Source organism: Tachypleus tridentatus, chromosome 3, assembly GCF_004210375.1.
Source record: "Tachypleus tridentatus isolate NWPU-2018 chromosome 3, ASM421037v1, whole genome shotgun sequence".
Taxonomy (NCBI): Eukaryota; Metazoa; Arthropoda; class Merostomata; order Xiphosura; family Limulidae; genus Tachypleus; species Tachypleus tridentatus.
Window position 1 is genome coordinate 93,117,527 of NC_134827.1, and position 25,690 is coordinate 93,143,216.

General features: G+C 34.1%; 1 protein-coding gene and 1 long non-coding RNA gene across 2 annotated transcripts in view; one reads left to right on the top strand and one right to left on the bottom strand.

Moving 5' to 3' along the window:
* smg (sterile alpha motif domain containing protein 4 smaug) overlaps window positions 1-25,690 on the top strand; it is a 117,786-nt gene that overhangs the window by 19,548 nt on the left and 72,548 nt on the right. The window lies entirely within an intron of this gene.
* LOC143247485 (uncharacterized) lies at window positions 3,529-25,640 on the bottom strand. The gene is made up of 2 exons (XR_013026567.1): window positions 25,516-25,640; window positions 3,529-7,377 (listed from the first exon to the last, which is right to left on the bottom strand). It is a non-coding gene; the product is annotated as an uncharacterized LOC143247485 (long non-coding RNA).

Here is a 25,690-nt window from a genome sequence, read left to right on the forward strand (position 1 = left end):
TGGGTCACACAAATAGCTCTTGTGTAGCTTTGTGTGAAATTCAAAACAAAAAAACACTTGGTAAACAAGATAAAATGGAAGTAAAACCATAAAATTGTTTGCAAAACTCAATTCAACTTTAATCAAGGTTGATATTAACCAGCAAGTGTATATTGTGAAGTAATTTGAGATATTTATAATCGTATTCATAGAATAAGTGTTAATTATATTTGTAGTGTTAACACCTTATGTTTTAAGGTAATCATGGAACTAGTATGTAATTTTTTTTTTATTATTATTATTATTTTGCCAAGCAATTTTAAAATATTACCTGTCTACCAACCTACATCTTAATCAGTTTAAAGTTACAGCAGACAACTTTTAAGCCTAGTAAATGCAGTGAAAGCTGTGATAGTATTTACACTACTATCAAGTAGTGGGAAATAATGTTGGTTTTCCTTAGTGACAGGTCAGTTTATAGAATAACTGAGTATTCTTTAATTGAGATAATTATGATGAAGTAATGCTGAATTTTTCTGATAAATTTAGTTTGTGAGAAAGAATTAGACTAGACATAGTTTTACAATTATGCAATCAGCAGTCTATTCAAACATAGTGTTTGTGTGGCCTTGCTCTGTATGACAGATGATTACCTTCTCTTCAGACTGTTGGTAATATCAGGATTACTCTCTACAACTTGTGCTATCCATGGCTGGTCATTTCCATTTGACAGTAAGGGAATTTATAATCTCAAGGTTTTACCTGACTTTCCATTGGAGGGAGACTATCTACTTTCATACAAAATACATTTCAATATTTTCCCCATAGGCTAACCGAATATCTCCTGAAAAATGATACAGAACAATAGGTAGTTAGAGCAATATTAACTTTCTTAACTGTATGTTATGTGAAAAGTACACATACACCTGAATAATTGACAAATTTCTAATACATTAAAACAAGAAAGGAGGAAATGTTTGCATACCACACCAGTATGTAAAAACAGGCTACTCCATGACTGGCTACCAGACACACTAGAAGTAGTGGGAAGAAAAGTTGGTAGTTACTGAAGTAAACCAAGTACCCAATTGCCCATTGTACCAAAAGTTGGACCATCTGTTAAACTCAATGCTATATTTACATAAGATATGAGCCACTTCATGAAATTTTTTCAAAATGTAGTACATTAAATAACAAAACTTAAGTTACACAAGCATTGTTACACATGATAGGTGGAAATATTTAATCATATTAATATAAAAAGTATCTAAGTATCTACAAAAACATTGGAAAATTTATTATTTTTCAATGTTTCATGAATGGTACAGAACATGTCAGTTTTTTTTTGTTCAAGGGATTTGACAAATGTAGGATATGCCTGTGATGGTAAGTCTGGAAAGTTGAAAAAATGTAAAGGTTTACTTTGTTTTTTCATGCTAACACCACCAAACTGTGAAGTAACATTTTTTTTTATGTTCTGAAAGTCTAAGATGTGGCTCTGTCAAGAATATCCAGCTACATCTGAAGCAGCTAACTTTTTTTTCTTTTAACAAGGTAAATATACAAACAGGAATTTATATTTTAAATTTCACAAACATCTTGGTAACTTACATGCCTATCGGTTGTGTAAATATGCTCTCAGAAGTTGATAGTTGTTGGACTTTGGAAAGGGACAAAGAGCAAAGTAGACCTCAGTATATTTTTGAAAAGTCTCTTGTAATGAGAATTATGCTGCAGAGAAATAGTTCATAACTAGGGTTATCACATAGAACACTGCTAGTTGTGCTTGAGGACAAGAAACCCACTTGAAATAATGTATTTCAATGTTGTTCTCTCCTTATCAGTAAGTGTTAATACCCATACCAGCTGTTCTGAGATACTATTGGTTGTGGAATAAGGGGGATTATAAGGAAATATGTACTCACCATTTCCATTATTCACACCCATAAACAAGAAATACAAATGAACTAAGATATAGACATGAATGTAAGTTACTGCTGTTTTTAAGTAAGTGATCAATTGATAACAGAAAGCAAAAGTAATATCAGAAGTAATGAAACTTTGTAGAATGGACAGCAACTGCCTGTTGTGGAGACACAAGTGTAGAGGATGACTTTTCAAAAGTCTTCTGCCTTTCGTCTTGAGCACGGAAGACTTTTGAAACTTTGTCCTCTATACTTGTCTCCACAACAGACAGTTGCTGTCCATTCTACAAAGTTTCATCATGAATACCCTGCCTAAACAATCTGTCAAAGAATATCGGAAGTTTTTGTTTTCTATTTCTGAGCTAAAATTATTGCTGTTGTCACTTATTGAAATTATGATTTTTAATTCCTGGTAGAAAGTAGGTATCCAGTTGCATGCTGTTTTTAAGTTTTGGTGTTGACCATTGTTTGGGTAGAAACACTACATTTTACTAAACTGTCTTATTTTATTCCTGTGAAGTGTCTGTTGTTCATCAGGCCTTGGAAATTAAGTGAAAGCCTGACTTACAATGGAATATGTACATACTCTTTTGATATAAAAGCAAAAACCTTCTTTTTTAAGCCTTAAATTTTTCAGTTTTCTGATTTCTATTTAGCTTTTGTATAGCCTTGCTTTTATGTTTATTTTAGTTTTGTGCTTTCATTGCTCAGTGTTATTTCACCCACTATGAAATACAAGTATGACTTATTTAATGTTTATATCAGGATTAATTTTCTCACACACTACACTCCTCATGTTAAATAGAAATGCAGTGAATTATAAAATAAATTTTTTTTTTAATATCTACATTGTTTTAATTAATATTTATCATTACTCAGATTTTAAGAGAATTTGATACTTTTTTCAGCTTATCAATATTAATAATTCAAATTTCTAATTTGTAGAAATTATAAAATTTAGTATTTTGACATCAGACATCTTATTTTAAACAGCTCTGCATTCAACATATGTGATTCACTAAAATCCATATTTTAATGTATTCTTTTAATATTTACTTTTAAATTTTAAAAATTAACTTGTATAATATTAAAATCTGAATTATCTACCATTTGATTTCAAATTTATTGACATAAGGTCACAAAATAGTAGTTCAATAAAATTTTGAATACAATTCAAGAAACACAATGGGATGGGTTTTGACCCCTGGCCCATTGTGAAAGAGTTATTGAAACTATCATTATGATACTTTAAATTTAGGTAAATAGGTTTGGAAACATTAGTCAAATCTTGATAAAAACAGATTTATAAAAACTGCTCAGAATGGCTTTCGTCAACAGTTGGTCAGAGAATCGGAACAGCTTTGATCAACAGTTGGTTAGGGAAACTACTAGGAACAATGGTATGTTAGATTTATTGTTCATTTGTAATAAAGAAATGATTTATAAAGTAGAGGCAGTAGAACATCTGGGTACAAATGATCATTGTTCAATTACATTTGATTTGTTGCATATAGGGATAAGGAATAATGATATTTTTAAATTTTCAGAAGTAAATTTTGAATAGAGAATACCTGCTGTAAATTTTGCAGCTGAATTTGTTTGAAATATTGATTATGCATGGAAATTTTTAAAATTCTTTATTTATGGACATATTTATTATAAAAGACACAATAAAAGCTGCAAGTAAGAATAAAACAGGTTGGTTTACAAAGGATATAAATTATAATATTAAAGAAAAGCATCATAAATGTTAGAAGTTTAAATTGAATGCATGGAGACTTGGAGAAGTATAGAAGATCAAAATTTGTTCAAATAGTGAAATAAATATGAGAAGTTTCCTGAAAATATAAAAGTAAAGAGTTTTTCATATACAATAAAGTAAGTATAGGGCATGTGAAGAATGATACTGGAAAGCTAGTATCTGATAATTATGGGAGGGCTGCATTAAGTTCTACAGTTTCTTCAAGATTTAGGTAATATTTCTCATCCTAACCAAATATCAAGATTGAGGAAAGTCATCACATTAATCCTCGGACAGTTTAGAAAACTTATGAAGTGTAAAGAATAAGTCTTCTTTGGCAAAGTAATATTTACCCAAGGATTTTCAAAAAGTTTAATGATTGAAAATATGAGAAATTTTCTTGAACAGAGGATGTGCACCAGGAAGTTGGAAGTTGAACAAATTCCCCTTTTTGAGAAGGGTGATTTAAAAAAAAAAACATTGTCCCAGTAAGTATAGGCCTACTAGTCATACATAATTGATAGGAAAAGTCTTTGAAAGTCTGATAAAAGATGATTCATATGTTTATTTAAGGAAGTTTAAAATTGTGTTGTGTAGTCACCATTGTTTTTCTAAGAAAGTCTCTTGTCTTGTTAATCTGAAGAGACTATTGCTAAAATAGATGATTGTACAGGTGTAGATTTGGTTTACCTGGATCTTCAGAAAGCATTGAAAAAGGTGAGGTACAAAGGGCTTGTTAAAATGTCATCTCTGTAGGTGTGTAGATAGGTTATCCCATTGGCTTAATAGAAGAAAGCAGAGGTTTGTTATAAATGTAGTTCAGTCAGAATAAATTGTCACAAGTGGAAGCACCTGAAAGCTCAGTATTGGGATCATTGCTCTTTTTGACATGAAAGGAGGGTCAATAAATTAAATATGCTGATAACTATAGTTTTGGGTGTTGCCTACTGCTTTATAAAAGGATTTGGATTATTTGCTAAATTGGGTGAAAAAAATAGCAGTTGAGCTTTAATTATAATACAAGGATATTCCATTTTTATTATGAGTATAATTTTAAAAGGAATAACTAATGGTGTTATGGACAAAAAAAGATTGGTGTTGTGGTTGATCAGTCTCTAAGCAAATAGGATTTTAGCTTCTATCTACAGAAGAACTTAATGAAAGCCTAAAGAGTTTGTAATGTCATTGCATGGGTCATGATTAGGCTAAATTTGGAGTGCTATGTTCACTCTTGGTCTCCATACTTTAGAAGGAACATTTATGATACCTGGAGTGGAAAGGTAGTCATGAAAGGATAAGTTAAATCCCCAAATATTTTTTCTTGAGAAGAAGAGTGAGTGGGGACCTGATTAAGTGAATTGATGGTGCTGATGCATAATATTTTTTGGCATTTAATAGTGAGAATGATAAAACTATGAAATATTTATATAACTATTTCCAGGGAAGAAGCTAGCTAACACTACTTTTCTAACAGGTTGGTTGGCCTTTATAATAGGTTATCTTCAGAGGTGGTAGATGCAATTAACTGAAGGTATTTTAAAGAAAACTTTGATAAATAGTTGAATAAGGGATGGTTTTTAATATTTAATTTTGTGGATAGGGCTGCTTAAATACACCAGAAGTTCCCAGTTGTCTTTTAATGTTTTTGAGTAACTTGGATTTATTTTGTGACAAACTTGCATTTTATTATTTCTCAATATTGAAATATCTTTTGTGAAAATGGTTGTTTATAATTTTACCATTTATGGTGATATCTAGTTTCTAGTTGCATGTAGTTTAGTTTTCGTTACAGTTGTAATACTATCAAGATATATTTTTTTTAGTAGGAACTTTATAATGTTTTACATGAAGATAGTGTAGAACTTATTTACTTAAACTTGAAATTATTAGTACTTCTATGAACGTGTGTAATAAAATGTTGTATGTATTGATGTTCTCTCACTCCATTTCATACAAACTCTAGGGGTTCGTATCTTAAAGACGCTGATTATTTAGTGTACAAAATTTTGACTATCGTCATATTACATTCATCTCAGGCTGATCTGTTATTGGCTGGTAATTTGTTTCACATTATACTTAGTCTTTCAAAACAAATAGATATTCATAAGAAAACTAACTTCAAGGGGTAGTCATAATATTTTAACCTAGAATTGTAATTTTTTTTATTCTATGTAAAATTTAAACAAGTTGACTTTCCAATACTCTTACAACCTTTGCTGTACCTTATTTAGTATTCTGTGACTTGGATGCAATATGTCAAGCCAATTTTAATTATAGGCTGGCAAGAGAATAAGAATTATAAAATGTTTTGAATGGATTTTTATCCTTGTAAGTCTAACCTGAATGATATTGTATTTTTGTGTGTGTACTGCCATGGTGGTCAATAAATGTCAGTGTTTGAACTAAATCTTTACTAGGTGTGGTTTAAGATTCTTTTTTCCAGAATGTTTTAAGGTTTTGTTGTCCTTTCTGTATTTGCATGTGCTCACCAGCAATTGCTGTAAGAATGGATATTAATTGAACTGAAAGTTTTGTATTAAACAATTAACTTGGAAAAACTATTCCATTAATCCATGTGTTTAAATGCATGGGGTTTCAAATATGGCAGGAAATTTATCCTTTTTGTCTTTATAATGTCTTTTGGGTACCTGATATACAGATTACATTTTAGATGTGAAAAATCAGTTGCTAAGAGAACTTTGTTTAGGTAATCAGGTTTTAAAAGTTCTTATAGCTGATATAACTTATTTTGACATTTTGTGTGATGCAAGATTTTCCTTTTGTTTTCAAAGTGAACCTCAGTTCTAATTGCAAATTTCAATTGAATTTGTTTTACTTTATAAACAGCTAAGTAGAATTAAATGTTACACGAAAACAGACATGTTTTTACTTGCTGTTTATTTGACTTGGTATAAAAATTCAATTTTAAGTCCATTTAAACAAAAACAATCGAATATACTTCTCCTTTTAATGTTATCACAAGCTTAAGCACTATTGTAACTTGTAGATTCAAGTTTCAGCCAATTTCTGTATTACATAAGATTAAATTGTACAAACTAACATGTTAGCTAACAATCTTCACATTTGAAAATCCCCTTAAAACATTCTATTTAGCTTCATCTCATTTAATACATCATGGAATGTTATGTTATCTTGAATATACTAAAACTTTAATTCTTTAGCACTTATGTAAATGTTCAGTGTTTAAAAAAAACTTAAAATGATTATTTTATACACAGTTCTAAAAATGAGGCCCTTTCTAGTTTTACAATAAAATACAAATAACCTAATACACAGAATAAAAATTAGTAAAAAAACATGAGGCTAGAAAAAAGTCTAATACACTTTCATCTGTTTTATTGTAATTTTGAGACCAGAAAAAATCTTTTTTTTAGAATTGTCTATAGCATAATCACATTTTAAACTGTATTTTAATGTCGTAGTACTTTATCATGTCCCTTGTTTTTGAGAAGGGATCCACCCATAACACACCACTTTGGCCTTGAATTCTTGTAGATGGACAGCCTTAGGGTGGGCTCCCCTTGGTTCAGTTGGCTGGTCCACTTGGGCTAGGGTCAACCAAGTACCAGAGTTGGATGTTCTCAACAGGTATTGGATGCTGGTGTTTGGGTATAGTTCTCACAAAACCCTGGCTTTGCTGCAGCAGTGTCCTTATTTGGCATTGTAGTGCATCCTGTCATAGGGCTTCATGGTGGGTTGGGTCAGTGGGCACTGAAATATATTATTATGGATCCTTCAAATTAAAAATAAAATAGTGAAAAACATTCCATAGATAAACAATCGCATCTTGAAGATTCTGAGCAGCAATCTTTAACATCTGTTACACCTGTACCTCATTTTCTTATACTGCATTCTCTTTCAGACAAACCTTTAGAGCAGATGTCTCTCTTTTTCATTCAGAAGGGACTAGAGGGACTTGCTGGCTCTATAGAGTAAGTAAAGAAGCTTTGCTGTGGTGACTTATTGGTGGAAACATCCACATCTCAACACGGTGAACTTCTCTTGCATTCAAAGGCAGTTGGGGATATATCTATTGAGGTTATACCCCATGCTATTTTGAGTTCATAACGAGGAGTTATTGTTGAGAGGGATTTGAAGAACATCTCCAAGTTGGAGATTCTCGCTGGTTTCTCTACTCAAGGAGTTTCTCCTCTTGCAAAGATGGAATTATGATGCTGACCAGTGTCCTCATTTTAACATTTAAAATCATGTTCACCTCTCACCATCAAGGCAGGTTATCTTAATTGCAAGGTATGGTCATATATTCCAAGCCCTCTTGGATGTTTCCAGTGTCAACAGTTCGGTCACTTGAAGGCGTCATGGTTCCTTGATGTGAGCTCGTGGCAAGGACCACAATGCTTTTGAGTGTGAAGTGGACCCTCATTGCATCCATTGCAGTGGCTCTCACCCATCCTACTTTTGTTTTTGCCTTTACATTTGTATAGATGGTTTGAAATCACATGGCTGTATGGGCTCTGTTATGGTTTGGTGGTTGCACACAGAATCCCCTCTACAAATTCTGTGTTCACTGCTGAACTGTATGCCATTTATCTTGCCCTGGATCACATAAAGCTAAGCAGTACTCAAATTGCTTTATTTATACTAACCCTCTTAGTTCTCTACGGGTTTTGGAATCACTTCACGTTAGTTCACACCCTATTCGTGCTGATATTTAAAACTGACTTGCCCATTTCTCTCTTACATCTACTTCTATCCAGTTTTTTGGATACCAGGCCATGTTGGTATTCTAGGGAATAAGCTTGCCAACACCACAGCTAAATCTATCTGCTCTGGCACTATGACTGCTGTGCCTGTTCCATACATGGACTGTGGTCCTGTATTCAATGCTTGGCTCTGTGCCAGTTGGCAGTTGACTTGGAGTGAGCAACATGAAAACAAGCTTTTCCAAATAAAACCCTCTATTGGACTTTGCCTGTCTTGCTTCCATAAGGATAAGAAAGTTGTCCTAACTAGACTACGCATTGGTCACAGTTTTTTAACTCTGTTTTCTTTTATCTGAGACTGATGCACCATTGTGTTGTCTATGTAATACTCGGGTCACAATAAGCCACATTTTACCGTCTTGCTGCCGTTACGACTCTCAGCGACGGCACTATTTTAAACATATGTCCTAAGGTTTATCTGTAACATTAGACAATGTCATTGATGATGGTGACACTGTCAATCTTAGAAATGTTTTCAGTTTTTTAAAGGCCATTAATCTTAATGCTATTTAAGGTTTCAAATTTATACATCAGACCTTTTTTAATGTGATCTCCTTTTAAGAATCAAAGTCCATCTAGTTATATCTGAAATTAGAAAATGGCCACATCAAATGACTCAATGAGGAGTGAAAAGACCAATTTCAGGTGACTAACATCGGTTTTTTAACTTACCTGTTAGTCTTCCTGGCGAGCTATGATAATTCCAGTTATGCTACAGAAAGTGCTTTACAACTTGTATTACTGCAGTTTTTTTCTTACTGCTGTAGACAAGATGTAAAAATTGGATTTAATGCTACTTACGTTTAATTCAAAAATTAAACTTTTTGTTTTACCTTAATTTCCTTTTATGAATTTTACTAACTTTAATTTTAACTGTTTACCAGATTTTTGGCAGATGGCTTAATTGCTTTGCACTATAAAACACCAAACCAACCAGCCATTCTGTCACAAGCTAATTGAAATCTTTCTTGATAAAGTTTTATGTGATTAATGGTGTTCCATAATATCTGCATTTTTAAGGCTCTTTCTTAGCTACTACTCTTCAGATGTGAGAGTACAGAGGTCCACTAACACATTTTCCAAAACATCAATAACAATGGTGAGTTGCCAGTAGATTCATGTTATTCTATATACATATGACACATCAGTAGTGGTAGAAAATCTTGACCTCATTTTTTCTGATGTTTATCTGCATAAAAGGCTAACTGATTTAAGTGTGTGGTTCTATTTCTCTGCCATGCTGTTAGAAGATGGACAAAGGGAAGTTCTCTTGGGTTTTTATTCTGTAAGAACTGATATATTTCGCCAAACAATTCTAGCTAAAAAATTTTTTGTCACTGATCAAAGTGAAGCTCCATTGACAAATCATATGTTAAGACAAATGTGTTGACAAGTTTCTTGGCAAGAGTTTGTGGTTCCTGATTAGAAACAGCATGTGTTTCTTTTCATATGATGAAATAGTACATCATCCCATTATGTGTTTTATTCCTGCTGTTATTCTGTCAAAGTAGTACTGTACTTGTCCATGCTGTTTCTTTTGTGGACATTTTTGCTCATAGTAAAGTTCTCATGCTTTAACCCAAACCTCCATGGAGCCCAAGCACCCATTCTAGTAAGTGTATTCATTCCAGTGTTTTAACACCCAAATTTGCATATCTTAATGTTGCAGAGTTGACTAAGGTTTCTAAATATAGTGACTAGGAAAGTATCAACTGTAGTTGTTTTTGTCCACTAGTATCTCACTAATTTACCCAATAAACCATTGTGTAAACATAAAACAAATCTCACTATGCCCAACACATCTTGGTTTTTGGGCTATATGGAGCAGCTGTTTACCATGAAGGTATTTCTGCACCATTTTTGATCTAATGAATGGTTGGCTTTAAATTCTTATCCTTTGCCTGAGCATCTTTTTAGATGAGTGTTAAACTAAGTCATTTTCTCATCATTACTTTTGGGTGTAATGCCTTGAACAACACTTATACTCTGAGCTGGTAGTCTTTCCTATTCTGTGCTTCCTTACTTCTGAAGAGTTAATTCTGTCAACATGTAGTCTTTGAGATGATGCAAGAGCATTTCTGTAGTTTTTCCAGGTGGGTGCATCATGTTTAAGTTGACTCCTGAAGTTTTTGAAGCCATGTGGCTACTTTTCTTACTGGATTGTGAAAATTCATTAGATACTTGTGTTATACGATCAGTCAAGAGAGCAAACATTTACATATGTAAAAATGGCTGGTATGGGTAGAAAAAGCTATGTAGAGGAGCAAACAACATTTTGACTTTCTTTGGTCATCATCAGGTTCACAAGGAAAGAGTTAACTAACGAGTAAATATACACCACGATTTAATAAATCGCAATCATATACTGCTGCATACTATATATTTCTGACATCAACAGGAAAACAACCAACATTGGCAAAAGCTAGTAACAAAATATTCCAGTTAATACCAGATTTATTCAAAGACCAGGCACAAAACTAGTGTTTATACTATGTAAACACTACACTGACAAACACAACACCAACATTTATAAAATACAATGTGAAAACTACCATGACTTCTATATTAGAGAAACAAGGAGAAAAATGGAAACCAGATTCAAAGAACATAGTCACCTTCATGTTTTCAAACACTGCAGATAAAAAAACACACAACAAAACCATAGAAAACACCCAAATTCTAAATAAAGAAACAAACATAAATGGAAAATTAAAGAAGCCTTACTAATACAACAACTTAAGCCCGAAATAAACCAATACAAAGGAACACCTTTATACTTATTAATAAATATATCCAACATTTAAGCACACCCTCTACATTCCTACACTCAATTACACAACTGCCTTTAAACATGTGGTTAGCTATTGGTCAGTTACCCTTTCTTTCTTTGTGAACCTGACAATGACAGAAGGTTGAAACGTTGTTTGCTCCTCTACATAGAGCTTTCTCTACCCATACCAGCTGTTTTTACATTTTTCTCACAAAGTGGGTTTTCTCATCATTATGGGTTGTGATGGAAGTAACTTGAGGAATAACACTAGTAACTCTCTTAAAGTTATCAAATTCATCCATTCTGGGGTTTTTAATGGTACACTGTAATAGCAAATTGTGTTCTTTTCCGTATTATACTTGGGATAAAACTGCTTCTGCTGCAAATAATTTACACTGGCATCTGTATCTAAAATTTTTGGTATGGCAATATTGTAGTAATGGCCAATTCATTCTTTAGTCTGTTGAATACTTGGTCACAGTTGGCAGTCCAGGAATACATATTTAACTTCAAGGAATTTATGTAGATAAATAACAATGTCTGAAAAATACTTGATAAAATGAAGATAGCAAGAGCACACTCAAAGAAATTTTTTATGCAGGTTATTTAATGTTGGCTGATTCTGGAAAGAGTTAATCTTTTGATAGACCTGTAGACACTTTGCTATTTGTCCTAGCAAATCCCTGTTGATAAAGTAATTGATATAGTATTTTTTTTTCTGTTATTCAAATGTATAGAATAAAAACCTAAAAAACATTTGTTCATCCACATGCAAAATTTCTTAAGGCTTAGCATGTATAAGCTAAAGATCAGCTTTATGTTAATGGATATGGTTACATAAATGCACACGTGTTACTTTATTGTAACTTCTGTGTTGTTAGCCAGGCATGGCTGAAAGGTAAATATAATAAAATATACATAAATGTATGATGTCGTGAGATTTTAAACTATTTAGTCTAAACATTTGTTTTTGTTATTTGTAGTAATTCTAGAATCAAAAAGGCAAGTCATTTCCTTTTTTTTTTTTTATGGTGGTTACGAGATCGGTCAAATTGGATGAACCCATGGATTTGTTAGTGAAACTAATAGGTAAAATATAAAACTCTTAAATGTTTACCTATCTGAATATAAGAATTTTGTATGTGAATTTGAAAATAGTCAGATGTACAAAAATATTTTAAATATTAGAATAAAAATTAATTTGCTTGTTGGATAGAAAACTTTTTCAAAATGAAAAAGTATGAGGAAATAGTGTTGCAAACCTTAAGTCTTAAAAAAAAAAAAACTACTGATAAGCTGGTACATTTTGTGAGCACATGCTTACTAATTAAAAATGTATTAGTTTTTATATATTACAAGCACAAAATAGTTATGAACTTTGACTCATTGACCAAGCCCATGCTGAGAGAGTTAACAAGTACAGTGTAGAATTGTCAGGAACCTAGTATCCAGTTATCATTCCTTTTTCCATATGGCTTCTATCACTTTCAAAGTCTCAGCCTGTTTTGCAAGAGGAAGTCATCTGGCTGCTACAGAGGGACTGAATATGAATATCCAGTACCAATATTTCAAGATATTTTGCAAGTCTTGAGTGAGGCAGTAAGCCATAATTATGTAGTTTTGGTGATGTACTTTCACCTTGACTACTTCTGAGGTACTGTGATCTGGAGGTATTACTTGTACAGTATTGCATCTTGTAATGTCCCATTCAGACTTAAGTTTTATAATTTATGTTCTTGGAATTTATAATGAGATCTTTGTTGTTTAGGTCCATGAGAACTCTGCCATTCATTAATCCACCATGACATTTTGAAGTGTTCAGTTTTAATACAGCCCAGTCATTAAATGTAAATTTTATTTTAACAAGTCCTGGTATGAGTAATTTACTTTTCAGTCATACAGTAACTTCTTGTTATTGTTACAGGAAGTTCAACCTCTGGTGTAGTAGTTGTCATGAAATGCACAGGGATTTCCTGGCCATAAACAGTAAAGCTGTTTCAAGTTTAAAGAAACTTTCATTTGTCTACATGTGAAACCAGCTCCCTCTATATGCACTTCCTCAATGACAGCTATTCGCACATCATGAGGTATAAAGAAGTTGCAAAGAGTAATTTCTAACTTTTCTCTTGTTAAAATGTTATGTTCACATGCTGTTTGTCTTGCTCAATCTTTTCCTTTTCATATCTGGAGGTAGTTTCCATTCTTTTGTTACTATATTGAAATCAAACTATTGCAGATACAGAATCCATGCTGATCAGCATATTAGTATTGGGCATCAAAGACTTCTGGACTAGTTTCTGTAAATATTCTCATTTCATTTAGAATGACAATGGTATTCTAAAATGAACTTTTCCCTTCTAAGTCCAACTTGTTTGTTTCCTAGTATCTGATTAACTGTTATTTTGGTAGTTTGAGTTGGCTTCATGACTTCTTTGTGTTGTCTGTTTGGTATTCCAACAGCAATTGATTCCTTATCTCATCTGTAATGACCAAATTTATCACATATAACAGTTCCCTCTTTCTGGTATCTCTGGAATAGTTCTTGCTCTATACAAGCTTTTGTGTATAATTTGTAGCAGAATATCATTTCAAGTTGCACTTAAATCTCCTATTGTCTTGTGTACCATTCCTTCAACTCTGTGTGGCTAGTCTAACCAGTTCTCTGTTCTTTTAGGCTGTTATTAGTATTAATTTGTTTCACTATTACTTAATCTATAAATTTGAGAGTCTTTAGTTATTTATCTGGACTTTAGTTTCATCAGTAATTGCAAAGCTCTCTGTAAAGATGCACACTTTACTTCAGCCTAATGCTCCTGCTCTTGTCTATTATGAAATGTATGAATTGGTCATGTGCAAATGAATCCATCACATGAAAAGCATCTGGAAAACACAGATGGGCAGGTTGTTCAAAGTCTTCTGTAAGTTTGGTTGAGGTCTCTTCTTTCCTTTGTTTTGTACCTTCTCTCAGAACTTTGCTCACAATACTTCTTTCTGATGTGAAACTCAAATTGTCAAACTAGGAGGCTATGAATATTTGGTAAACGTTATGACTCAGCTAGCAGATCATTCAATGCTGTCAAAATTTGTCATTTTATATTGACTGCAAGATGCGTGGCTTGTTCACTATTCTACTCATTCACTCCTGAAATTGTTTTGAAGGGAGTTGAGTAAGACTCCCTTGATGTATTCCATTCATAATTTGTTGGTTTCTCAATTGGTCAATGTAGAACTGGCCAGCTTAATTCTAGAACTAAAGTAATACATGGTCTTTTAATAACAGGTCTTACATTATTAGTGATAATAAATGTGGACAAAATGTTTCTTACCATAAGTGATAATTGTGTTTTTTATTAGAACTCTTGAGTAAATGAAGTGACGTGTTTTAACCTTGTATTTCAATCACTGTTTTATTTTGTTATGTTTTTTATATCTTACTACATGAAGTATAAAACAAAAACAAAAAATTCATTTACAGATTTTTCAGAACACAATCTGTTTAAAACCCCAAATACAACTGATAACATTATAACTACAGTCGAAACCCTCTGAAGCAGCAGCCTTTGATACTGAGACAAACTGGTCTTATTAGAGGGGTTCCACTGTACATAGAGATTATGTAAACCACAAAAAGGGACTGTGATTGAATGATTGCTTTCAAGGGGGTAACCAAATCTTGAGGGATGGCTGCTTAGAGTGGTTCCACTGTAATAATAAATAACTCTAAATTTGAATGCAGTGAAACATGCATACAATAGTGTTGTCTTAAATACAGTAAGCTTCTCTTTTGCATATCATTCCAGATTAAACAGGTATGGTATATTGATGTAATATCTTTTAGGAGTTCTATCAGATTTGAGATTTTTTTTCTTTCTTGAGCTTAGAATTTTCAGAACTTCACAAAGTCCTGAATAATTCAAATGCTAGATCTGCATTTTGAGTTTTTGTATATAACAATAATAATACATCTGCCTAGGAAAATAACTTGCATGTGTCCTGCTATATGATGTGAGGGGGAGATGTCCAAGGTTTATGAGCTACAAATTTTCTGAATAGAATGAGTTTGGAATCTAAATCTTACTGTGAAGAATATATATCAACTACTTCCAGCTAGTATTGAGTTGGTTATAAAACTAAGTTGCATATTAAACAAAAGTTATACACCCCAGATGGTCAAATGGTAATAGTTATACACCCCAGATGGTCAAATGGTAAGTTTGGTATTTAGTGGTCCAGAAAGGAACATTCATCAATGTTTTGGGTTTTGAGCTTGAAACATTTGTTTTCTGTTAAGTGGGTTAAAAATGTATGTTAATCTTTATTGTGATATATGAATTTTTTCATTTCATTGGCTATTTTAAACTGTTTTTAATGTAATAGAAATATTAAAGTTTTATATATTAAAATGTGCATTGTGGTGAATGTAGATTATTCTTCCCTCTCACCAATATACTCTCATCTGATTTATATAAAAAATTTTTTTTAATGAAATCTGAATATTTTTCTGGTAATTATTACACCTGTAAGAGTGTGTGTGTGTGTGTGTGTGTGTGTGTGTGTGTGTGTGTGTGTGAGATATCTTTAATTGCAACATTTGGGATCATAAACTGCATGATAAGGATGACATGGAAAAGTTGTGTAGATGAAACTGTGCAGTGACAGGTAGTTGTACTCATAATCATGAAATGTGTGATGTTTTTACTATTGTGAATGCCAGAGAAATCACTCTGTACTGGTTTAGTATCTTATTAATGGAAAATGTAACTGTATACATGTACAGGTAGATTTTATATCAATTTTAAGAATTTGAACCAATCATCACACTTGTATCCAAGGTTTTATTACAGCTAATTAGACTGGACAACAGCCAAATGCATGACTTACTATCATTCAGTTGAACTACACCTATACAAGTACAACCACAAGAAACACCAACAGAGAACACATTTTCATGGTGTTTTCTTATTTTATACTGAATCTGATTCTGTATATCAAACTATAATAAACAAACTAACTGGTTATTTTTGTATAATTTACTGTAGTTTTGTGTTGCACTTGGTTATTCTTAGTCTTGTTTTCTTGCTGACATTGAGTAGTAGTTTCTGACTACCCATACTCTGGTGTAATTATCTGCTCATGATGTATAAAGATATTAATACCTTACTGGATTGTTCATGTACTGAAGATACTGTATAGTTCTTGGTTATCGACATGTTGATGTACAGAAGTATTAGCACCTGATTGTATACACTTTATCATGGCATAAATGAAAACGTTTAGCACTGGATATTCACATTCATGTTGCTGTTTGCTTACATGGATTAATAATTTAGCACCTGGTTATTTGTTCATGACATAATTTTTGTTGACATTTACAAATTTTAACATTTGACATACATACATTGGTATAATTATTTGATAGCATTGTTTTAGAAGTTTAGCATCCAAATGCTCATACTCAAGTGTAGTTATTAGATGTTAAAAAAGTATAGTACCTTGAAATTTCTACAATGTAATTTTTTTTTTTGCTGGAAGTGTATAATAATAGTGAAAGAGGATTCTTCTGACAATTAATTGCTTGATAGTCCGTGACTATTGCTACTTCAATGCAAAATAACAGTGAAGTAGCTTGAATTATTTGAAACAATGTTATGTAGTAAGTTGTTGTTAGTGTATATTAATAACAATGATAGTTTGGATTTCTTGTTTTGGTGAAATTTTGAAAAAACTTTACAATGCAAATAAATGACATTTTTATTTAAACCAATGCTTTGCCTTTTTAAGGCTTCTTCATGGTTAATACATATAACTGATGTTAGAATATTCGTTAAATTATATTGTTTGGTAATTCTTAAGTACTGTTTACATATAATGAAGGGTCCTGCATGACCAGGTAGTTAAGGCATTGGGCTTGAAATTCAAGGGTCCCAGTCGCAACAAACATGCTTGCCCTTTCAGCCTTGGGGGCATTGTGACAGTAAATCCCATTATTCATTGGTAAAAGAGACACCTGAGTGTTGGTGATTGGTGGTAATGACTAGCTGCTTTCCCTCTAGTTTTACACTACTAAATTAGGGACGACTATCGCAGACAGCCCGCTTGTAGCTTTGTGCAAATTTCAAACCAAGCCATATAACGACAGTAAGGAAGGTAATGGGTTCCATTGCAGATTTACTATGATAATACCAGCTGTTCCATAAATGTCTAACAGCTTTGAACTTCGTAAAAATTTAAAATCATCTGTGGACAATTTGTATTTCGTATCGGAATATTTTTGCAACAGGTATCAAACAAAGTAATTAGTTAGATTGGCAGTGCTTTCTTATTTAGTACAACATTACACTATAATAATATTTAAATATTAAAATTATGGAACACAATGGCCAAGTACGCGTATACCATCTTTTTGTTTGTAAGTTAGAACACGGGCAGGTAGACGTATGTCGTGCGTTTTACAAGTAATGAAATTTAAACCTCGAGTTCCACCTATGATCAAGGTCGTAGTATACAGGTATGCAAAACAGCTCCTGTATGTATCGCATTGTTTTTACATCATAACTTTTGGCGAGTGTATCAGAGTGTAACATTTATTTGACTTTTTTCGTGTGATTGATAAAGTCAGCATATTTGTTTCGTTGTTGAGTGTATTTTATATCAACTTAAAACTTTGATGTACTTCATAAACTGGTACATGGTTATTTTCTATATAAATAAAAGCATAAATTACACGTAATAAGTTCGCATTTTGTATCCAGTTTGTTAGAACACCATGCCAGTTTTGTCTGATAAAGTTGCGCTACAAACATCGTCTGCGCAAACATCAGGATTTACGCCATTTTCCACCTTGGTCAATTACGATTCTGTTCTTTGACATAAAATTTCAGATTGAGAAATACAAAACAGTAAAGCTAATTTACAACATTTAAAATAGTGGCTATTATACAGTACCAGATTGATATACAGACTAAACAAAAGTATAAGACATTTCGGTGATTTACTACTTATTGTAGTTTCGACGTTTTGAAGCTGTGGTATTAATAATTTAGACATTGACGAATTAGATACTTTTAGACTTAAACTATGAAGTTACAAGTAACAGTTGTAGCATAGGAAAATGTGTTCGATTGAAATGTGCAGTAGAGCAGTTTATTCGATTGTGGGACAATATTTCTTGTTCCAGCTCATTGCCTTTATTACAGAGCTTGTTATAAACGACATTTGTACGATACGTTTCACACAATTCTAATTGCAATATTAACTGAACGCATGCAAAGGTAAAAAGTTCTGTATCTTAATTGTACAGAATAGCAAATTATGAAATAAGCATTTTACTTTTGTATTACGCATGCGTAAACGTTGCAAGTCAAAATTATATGAACAAGTGAAAAAATAATGGAAAAACCAACGTTTTATATTTTAGGAATGGTATTCCGAAATAAGTATTTTAATTTTTTTTATAAAACTTTAACTGCTTAATTATTAACCCGATTTCAGTAATTGTATTAAACTTAGCCGTTATTGATAATGTTATCCAACTTCTCCTTTTTTACTTTTACCTGTTTATGTAATTTTCTTTGTTTAATTTTACCTGGAGTCCATGTAAATAAAATATGCATAGTAAAAATGAAAATGTGTTAACATTTTAAACGTTTACTAAAATGTTGGTTAAAAGTAATTTAGATGTCATAAACTGATAAATGGACTAGAAAATAAAACTGCAAAAAAAGAAAGTTTTGGATATGGAAATACAGGGTGGCCCGTATATCCCAACCCATCCATATGCTATGTTATACTCAATTACGCATGTATTATAAATGTTTTTGTTTTTTCTCAGAAATATGGCTGATATAAGCCCATTTACACTTAATGTATCACAGAACATGGCGTCGCATAATATTGTGCAGCGAGAATGAGGGACAGCACACAGATACATTGGATACATAAGATATGTGGATGGGTAAGGACTTACGGGCCACTCTGTAGGTTATTCAGCCGATTCAACCAATATACGAATTAACCGACAGCAAACGGACAGTTTAGCGATTAAATAGGCGAAAGTTAATTGTTATTGAATTTACGCTTGTTTCACTTAAAATTTCCATACCTCAGCTAGTGCGTGGTTTGGTAACAGAAGGTGTGCTTTACTTGCGTGATACACTGAAAAACTTTTATATGCAAGTTTGGAAGCTTTTGGCAATTTGCGCATGCTTTGTCTGCAGGTATGATTGAAACGTATCAAAGTGTTTAACTTTCTGTTCGTCCTGTAGTCTTACGAACAAAGAACTATGTTTTTGGATGAAGACAATCACCTTGTTTCGTCAGGCGTAAAATATATATTGTTTTTTAACGTCGTTATTTCTGGCTTCGTACTTTTCCTCCGCTAAAGGGCGCTATCAAAATACTTAAAAATATAGAATTAAAATAGAATAAAAGAATAAATTATTTTCCAATTTTGACTGCGCAAGATTATTGGAAACCGAATTAAGTTTCAAGGGTGACTTACTTCAATCACCAAACACTAACATTAGACGAATGGCCACTAGTTGTGCAATAATACAATTGTTAGTATTATTTTGAGCCATTTGCAATGCGATATTAACGGGAAAAAGTGTAAAGGAAATATAGATAAGAGGCATTTTGAAATTGATATTTTTGGGTTTTAGGTGCTAAAAATGCAAATACACAAAGAATTTACTGAATTTAATCATTATAGTTGTGAAGTAAATAAACTGAAAGTCATTTTCAACTGTGAAACAGAAAACATTCAGTAATGTTTGTTCAGATTCAGAGGTATTTCTTTGACAGTGCTGGTACGATTTTCTGTCACTTGCGTTAATTTGTTGACAATGACTTGAGCAGAATGGGTTTAGTTAAAAATAACATCATTCAAATACAGTGGTACCTTGATTCTCGAACGACTCCCTTCTCGAACAGTTCGGCTTTCGAACATAGTGTTTGAGAAAAAAAATGTATCTGTTGTCGAACCAAGCTATCGTGGCCCGGATCCCCGAAATAACCCGACTGATGACCCCGAACGACCCTTCGACCACTTTCGGCCCACACCAAGCTTACCCAAAACAGTTTACCCGCATCTGTCGCTGAGTCCACACCCCATTAAAATCTGCTGTGAATGTTGTTGTTTTTCTAAATATTTTGATTAAATAAGCCACCATGGGGTCAAAGAAGGATAATGAAAGCAGCAAACCAAAAAGGAAAGTTGTTAGAGCTACAATAGAGATTTAAAAAGATCTCGTAGCGAAGTATGAGAGTGGTGTTCGCGTGTCTGATCTTGCTACACAGTTTGGTATGGTGAAGTCTACAGTCTGCACCATACTGAAAAATAGAGGTCATCAAAGGAGCTGATGTTGCAAAAGGTGTGACAGTGCTTACGAAACAAAGATCACAAACAATGGAAGACGTAGAAAAATTGTTGATTTGGGTAAACGAAAAACAGCTGGTGATAGCATTTGTGAGGCCATCATTTGCGAGAAAGCAAAACAGTTGCATGCTGACCTCCTGAAAAGTGCCCCTGGAACGAGTGCTGATACAAGTGATGCCTTTTTAAGGCTAGTAGGGGTGGTTTGAAAAATAGCATACATAGTGTGGTGAGATATGGGGAGGGTGCCAGTTCTAACACAGACGCTGCTGATAAATTTGTTGGGGAATTTAAGGATTATGTAGAAGCTGAGGGTTTTATTCCCCAACAAGTGTTCAACTGTGATGAGACAGGCCTCTTTTGGAAGAAAATGCCAAAGAGGACCCACATCACCAAGGAGAAGTCACTGCTAGAACACAAGCCAATGAATGCTTATTCTATTGTTATGTGGTAATGCAAGTGGGGACTTAACGTAAGCCTTTACTTGTGTACCATTCTGAGAACCCGAGAGTTTTTAAGAAAAATAATGTCCTGAAAAGTAAACTAAATGTTATGTGGAGGGCTAATAGTAAAGCATAGGTAACCAGACAATTTTTTTATGGAGTGGGTCCATGAAGTGTTTGCCCCAAGTGTAAAGAATTACCTCACGGAAAAACAGTTGCCACTCAAGGCCCTTCTTGTGATGGACAATGCACCTGCTCACCCACCAGGCTTGGAGGACGGGTTGGTGGAGGAGTGCAGTTTCATTACGGTGAAGCTCTTGTCCTCCAACACGACTTCTCTCATTCAGCCCATGGACCAGCAGGTCATATCGAACTTTAAGAAACTCTACACCAAAACACTGTTTCAAAGGTGCTTTGAAGTGACCTCTGACACAGAGTTAACCCTCAGAGTTCTGGAAAAATCACTTTTAATATCCTCCCTTGCTTGAGGATCATAGACAGAGCCTGGAGGGAAATGTCTTTGAGGACCATGAACTAAGCCTGGAAGAAATTGTGGCCAAACTCAGTACCAGATAGAGACTGAAGGCTTTGAGGCTGAGCCTGTTGTTGAGGATATTGTCTCACTAGGCAAGTGTATGGGCTTGAATGTGAGTGGTGATGTGTAGGAGCTGGTGGAAGACCACAACACTGAGCTCACCACGTAAGAACTCTAAGACCTTCAGAAGGAGCAGCAACAGAAGGCAAATGAGGAAGTGTCTTCAGATGAGGAGGAGGGAAGGGAGGATGCTCCTAGTTCACTAATCAAGGAAATGTATGGAAAATGGGGGAGAGTTGCAAAGTTTTGTGGAAAAACTTCACCTTGACAAAGCTGTAGCAAACCACAGCATAAACCTTTTCAATGACAATGCCATGTCTTACTTCAGAAACATTTTGGCAGAAACAAACCTCATTAGACAAGTTTTTAGTGGGAACTAGGTCCAGTGAGTCTCAAGCAGGTTGTAGTGGTGCAAAGAGACAGAACCTCAGAAGGAGAGTTGCGTGACGTTTTAATGGAAGGTGACTCCCCTTCCAAACAATAATAATCCTCCTACTCTCCACGTTCCTCACCACCTTTTCACTTACACCATCAGCTCTCCTCAGCACAGGTAAAGTGCAGTTATATTTTCATTTATTGTTTTTTTCATTGTTTTATAGTTTTTGTGGTTGACTTTATGCATGTAAGTATTACACAGGTATAAATAAGTAATATTTTTACTTAAAATGCTTCATAATGCGTAATTTTTGGAGGTCTGTAACGGATTAATTTAATTTACAGTATTTTTTATGGGAAAAATTGATTCGGTTTTCGAACAGCCTTCTGGAACGGATTAATTTCGAGAACCGAGGTACCACTGTACTTTATTTTTCAGTCGTACCTATTTGTAAAGGAATTATGTATAAACAAGTGAACATTAAGGTAACTATTCAATACGTTATATTAAAACTATTTTGAATATGCAAATCGGTAAGTCTTAAGAATGGGATGTGTCAGAACTACATTTTAACATTGTTTGGCATTTTGTAGGTGGTGTTATGTCAGCGGAAGTTTAACTCTTGGCAAATCCATGTCAACTCCTTCTGGCATAGTATTCATACACTGAGATCATATAAATTCTATATTTCCTATCTGAATACATCTTTAAGATAGGACTAACCCTTGTTTTTAATGGCATTGGAAATTCAACTCGTTGAACTTGGACCATTCAGAAAGAGATCTGCAACAAGTTGTGCTCGAGACGAGATTAACATGTTGCCTTATCACGCAACAGATAAGAATCTGAGCTCGCTAGTGAAAGCCGTCTCTGTTCCAGGGAACGGTACACAACATAATCGAAAAGTATCTCCTGGAAAAGCGATGCAAGTAACTTGTACACAAATTGCTTCCGCGACATAACCGCCCAGCCTTCGCGTACCTCAAGTGGCTGGAAAATATAAGGGGGTATTCATGCTTTTCGATACGAAGATGTACAAGTTACCAGACGCAGAGCATATGGATTTATATGCAATCATACTATTGAGACGGGCACCAAGAAACTTCCATTCTTTTACATTAAATGAATTATGAAAAGCTAATAGGAAGGGAATGCTTTGGATGTGATAGCCTTACGATAAAGCCTTTCGCAATTGAAACTATACCGCGGGACTATTGTCAAAATACACAGGTTTAAACAGTACATTATTGGGACATAGTGATATTGACTATAACGACGTAGCGAGACTCAAATCCTTTTACTAGAACGTACTCAACCTCTATATGTAAGCAAGTACATTTAGAGAATCAAGAACTAGTTGTCATGGTTAGACAAGTGCACCTTAGAAATTCGTAGTTGCTGTTTATAAGGAAATGCAGTTGTTGGCATCGGTTTGTCTACCAGTGACGGTAGAAGGTGCACCTTTTTTTTGTTTTAGAGATGCAACTTCTGAGGCTGAAGAATCCAGTGTAAGACTTGCAGATCCTGCTGCAGTTGTTGCACTGGTATATGACGTCATATGGTTGCTTTGAGTCCGTCTGTTTTCTTCAGTCACTTTTTTCTCTCCGTGTCATGTCTCTCGATATTGTATGCAGTTAAGAAAGGTACGTCTCTTCTTTCTCTCATCCGCTAAGGTTTCTAACTGCCTGGATCAATTCCAAAAGCTTTCATGTCGCTCTTACACGTATCCTTGAAGCAGAGTTTCAGGCATCTAGCTTCTTTCATCTGATAATCCTCCGTATAGTATGTCTGGGAATTCATCTATTTTCCATTCCGAATAGATGTGCCAACCAGCGTCAGTGTGTTGGAGGTGTGGTGTCCTAGTCAGGAGTCGTTTTGTTCTGTCGAGAACATTGTTTTGTCACTTAGTGTTTAATATGTTGTATAAGAAGCGTATGTGGAAAGTGTTACATGTTTTTTAACATGCGCATCTGTTGTCCTTGTTTCATTGCTGTATATTTGGACGTTTCATATACAAGCATCTCGGTTTTTGTGGCGAACCTGAACTTGTTCCAGGCTCCTTTTGTTTGACTCTGAGATAAAGCTACACATACACGAAAGTTTGCCACCACCTTCAGCAAAGGTCATCACTCACTATTGCCCCAAGGAAGTTGAACTTTTTAACTACGTTGAGAGGGTTATCGTTCGGAATGATTGTTTTCTAAGAAACCCGTTTTCTCAACTTATTTATGTTGATGGTGAGAAGAAACAAACTTGCGTGTGTGTGAGAATTGGTTCGTCAGTGTTTATAGTAGACTTTCATCACGAGTAGCTTCATTGGGCCCTGCCCCTGATCAAAACTCCTCCAAATTTGGTTTTGGTTTTCAGTCGTACAGGTTGTAGAAATTACCACCATCTTTTGTATGAAGATATGATCATCGTTCACATCTTTAAAAGCATAAACCAGGTAATACTGATTAAAATAAAACAAACAAACAAGTCTCGAAGAGGGTGAATGAAAGAATTGCATCCTTGTTACATTCCGCAGTTCATCTCAAAACCGTTCGAAGTAGATTCTGACAGGATTGCAGTTTGCATATTTTCCTGAAAGGTATGTACCAGGTTAAGCAGTGTTGAAGGCAATCCAATCTTCATGAGGAATAGGCATGGCCTGTTCATGATGTCAAATTCTTTGGTTAGGTCGACAAAGAAGGCATAAAGCGTTTTCCGTTTTGTCCTCATGAAAATACATTCATTTTTGACTTTATCTCTGAATCTACTCTAAAATTGTGGGCGCACGTTAATTGTCGAGTTGTAGTCTCTTGAGGATGACCCTAGCAAATGTTTTATGCTGAGTAACGAGATACATCTGGGGTTGTTGCATCCTTCCTTGTAGGCAAGGGTGATAGACATATCACAAAGCCTTTTGCAGTGGAAACTACGTTGCAGGACTATTACCAAGTCGCACAGTCGATAGATACAGCATTACAGGAAGTGTTGACGTGCACTGCATCGACGTGGTGAAGCTTTAAAATCGTTTTAATATAACATACTCCAAAACTGTGTGTGTAGGCAAGCGTACATTAGAAATTCATGATTGCTTTTTGCAGGTATTTTTGAAACTGTCATGTGCAGACAATTGCATGTTAGGAAAGATGTTACTACTTTGTATACAGCTAAGTTGACATAAAGAGAACTGGAGTTCCTTTAGAGATTAAGTGCGTCTTAAATATGGTTACTACTTGTAAGCGAGTATATGTAAAGAGATATGTAGTTGCTATGTACAGGCAAATTCGTGTTAAGAAAACCGTGGTTATGTAGTTAGAACGTGTGGACGATTATATTCACAGATTTGCAGATTAGTGTCGAGTTATACTGAGCACAATGTTTCTGTGTGCAGGATACAAATGTGTTTAAGATTTGATCAAGATCTAGGACAAATCATGAGCACAGTATGCAGTAAATATAAACACATGCAGCGTTTCCTTTAATGGAGAGTACCAAGTAGGTGTGATGACTTTACTGTCAACATCTTACATTTTACAAGTTCTTTGGTTGATGATTTTGTATAAATTAGCACGATACTCACTGATATACTTTCACTGCTAGTGGGCCACCTCGTTTTCCTCCTTGTTTTCAGTGTTTTTAGCACGCTTTTTTAATCGTAACTCTGACTTTATTAATAGCTTTCTTACGTCAGTGAAAAACCTGGCTAGCAATGGCGGGGCTTCCCCGTGCCTTATGTGGGCATACAGCACGCGCAG